Source organism: Thunnus thynnus, chromosome 22 (assembly GCF_963924715.1).
Source record: "Thunnus thynnus chromosome 22, fThuThy2.1, whole genome shotgun sequence".
Lineage (NCBI taxonomy): Eukaryota > Metazoa > Chordata > Actinopteri > Scombriformes > Scombridae > Thunnus > Thunnus thynnus.
The window spans coordinates 10,002,986-10,006,539 of NC_089538.1; positions in this window are offsets into that span (position 1 = coordinate 10,002,986).

A 3,554-nucleotide genomic window follows, 5' to 3' on the forward strand; every position below is an offset into this window, starting at 1 on the left:
CTTACCCTTATAACATTTGATTGGTAGCCAAGAGACCTATTAAAACTTCTTGTTAATGCAATATTAACACATTATACAAGCCCACACACTGCACTGGAGGCATGCATGCTTACTACAAATAGGTACTGATGCAATGGAGACACATGACCTGACAAGCACAGAAAAGCATTTTACTAATTTCACATCAAATTTAGATGGAAAAAAGACAAGTTGTTATTTTCATAATGCTCTCCTCCTTCCTTTAATATAGCATGAAAAGAAATAATGGTAGGGACATTAAAATATCCCTAGTTTTTATTTTCTATTCTGGACAGATATTACATATCAATATCTTTTAACCTTTGTTTAAAGCTGGAGGTTTCAGTGTCATTTCATATTGCAGTAATCTAACTGATTAGTACCCAGTATTGTCCATTCTCTCACAGCCAGCACTATAGCTATACAGTATGTTTGCCAGAGCTATTTCATACACAATTGGACTGCTATTTAATAGCCCGTGAAACAGAGACAGACAGAAAGGTGGAAAATCCCCAGTATTTTAAATTATCCTTGAATATTAGAGCATTATGACTTTGTTGTAACGTTGACTTCTCTTTAACCATCGCCATCAATCCCCCAGCTATAAGCAATGAGCCATTCACCATTATGCAGCTTGTTAGCAATGTCCAGGCTGTGTAATTACCTGTGTCAACAGCAATGATTGTCTTCAGTGACAGATTATTCATCACTTCATAATTGTAGAGGTTGAAAGAAAGATTGTAAGCTCTACTAACAGAGCCTTGAACAAAAATATTCATGCTCACCCACTTTTCCTGGTTGCACAGTTTAGACAAGATCAAGTTTGTTCATGTCTACAGAGTCCTGTAAACTACAGTCCTGATGAAAGAAACAAATATAAGGGTTTCATTTCAAGACTATGGGAATAGTTTAAAAAAATCATGATTTCAGTACTACAGTATTTCCTAATATGATTGCTTTTCTTGTCTCTTTCAGCTGTTGTTTGCCCAATTCCCACATATGAATAGCCAATAAAACCTCTCATACCTACAGGTAGGTTTATTAGATCACTGCTGGCCTGCAGGGCTGAATGATTATATTCAAAAGGAATTTAAGCAGTTTGATGAGAGTCAAATCCCATGTGCCAGCACACAGCCAATGAAGGCAGCTTTCAGATCAAAGAGCTTTAAAGGGTGTTTAGAAATTAACATTTGCCATATTTTTTGTATGTGAGGGAAATTACAATTATCTGCTGCCTGTTGAATGTTTTCTTTGTGTAAGGCAATGCTTCAGAGAATGGCAAGATTGTCACAGAAAAACAAAAAAAAAGTGGTCAGATCCATCATCCCAGCAGACAAGTGCAAAGGAAGTAAGCCCCCCCAGGCAAGAAACATTGATAAAAGTTATGAATGAACAAAAGGACAACTGTGTATTAATTAAATGCCAAGGGCAAGGTCTCTGAGGTTGATGGAATACTCTGTGACGTGTGAGGCTGTATGTACAAATATGATCGCTGGACTTCATTACATGTATCTCTCAGCCCAACAAGCTCCGAGGTCCATTTGCAAATGATTTACTGAATATTACAATAAAACTCTGAAAGACAACTGCTCTCTGTGAATTCATCTTTTACTAAGAGAAATATGACATTGTATGTGACATTATATTCAGAAATATTTTAGTAAAATATTAGGTTATTTGCTGAAATCAGTTCACCTGAATTTATTCATTGGCTATTTTTGCTTGCATTATAGTTTTTTGATTCAGCACATTACAGCTAACCAACTAAATCATAGGAATGCGCAGCAGATTCTGTGACGGTGTTAATATATTACATTTCCTCACAGTAGGGACACTGTAACGCCATGGATCCAAGAAGTGGCTCCCAGGGGGCCCCTGCAGTAAATATTCTGTATAGCTTTCTCTACTTGTAGCATCAAAGCAAACCTTCATGAATATTCTGAAATAATTATTCTGTTCTCCCAGCCATGCATAGACATGCATTTTTGCAACAAGTAACACATAACAACAACATATTTTCAGGTATGTTCAGGTGTGAGACAAACCCAGACCTGCCTGTACAGCAGTGGGGGATACAGTTTGGACTGAAGAGGGTGAGGCAGCTGTGTTTGTGTGTGTGTTTGCGTGTGTGTGTGTGTGTGTGTGTGTGTGTGTGTGTGTGTGTGTGTGTGTGTGTGTGTGTATTGTTTGGCGGGAACATCATCATCATCATCCCGACCCAGAGAGTCGGGTTGCATCACAGTTGCCAAGTCCACTTATTATAAACGACTTTGGGCTTGTTTTTCTGTGAAGTCGCTTAAAGGTTCAGCGTGTAGAATTTAGTGGCGTCTAGTGGAATGGACTTGGCAGACATTAAATATGATATTCATATGTATGTTTTAGTTAGTGTGTAAAAAAACTAATGTATAATCACCTGAAAATAAGAATTGTTGTGTTTTCGTTAGCTTAGAATGAGCCCTTTGTATCTATATAGAGAGTGGGTCCTCTTCCACGGAGCCCGCCATGTTGCATCGCCATGTTTCTACAGTAGCCCAGAATGGACAAAGCAAACGCTTCCTCTGGAGAGGGCTTTTCATGTTTTTCGCAAGTTTTGCAACCACCGTAGGTTCTACATGCTTGAAAGGGAGAGGTGAGGGTGAGGATTGCAATCTGCAACCCTCACCACTAGATGCCACTAAATCCTACACGCTGGTCCTTTAAATAACGTTTGACTGAGCTCCATCTAAATTCTCAAATATCACTGCCTGCTGTCAGAACCACACATGTCCTAGCTGACATTAAAATTCTTAGCTGCACCCCGGTGGTTCACCGGTTAGTGTGCATGCCATTTAACGTTAGGCTGAGTCACAGCCGCAGTGGCTTGGGTTCGATTCTGACTCAGACCCTTTGCTGCATGTCATTCCCTCTCTCTATATCCCATCCTTCCTCTCTCTCTCCACTGTACCTATTATTAAGGTGTGTGTGTGTGTGTGTGTGTGTGTGTGTGTGTGTGTGTGATTTATGTGTCCAAGGGGAACAGAGCTGAGGACAAGAGACAAGTTTTTTTTTTCATATATTAATGGAGATGGCCAGTCAAAGGCCCAGTATGTGTAATTTTTTTTAATGATTGTTTAAAAGGCCAACATGATATCTTTGTTTTGCCGTCGTTGATATAAGTACTTGGTCAGTTTGTTATATGCAACTTTTAACTTTCATATTCATTCATTAATTTATTCATTCCTCATTTTTTAGTTGGCCAGGTGATTTTGTTCAACTTTTTAGAGTTAAAAAGAAAAATGTAAAATTACAAGTTACAGTATTTTTGAAATGGTTGCTTATGAAATGCAAAATAAATTCATACATATATATATATATATATATATATATATATATATATATATATATATATATATATATATATATATATATATATATACACATGCATATATATATCTCACATTGTGGTAGGCGAGGTCGCCTGTTTTGGGCTTTTTTTTTTTTGAAGTGCCAAGTCCCTTTTTCTGGGCTTATTTCCACAGACCTGGTTGCTTGATCTC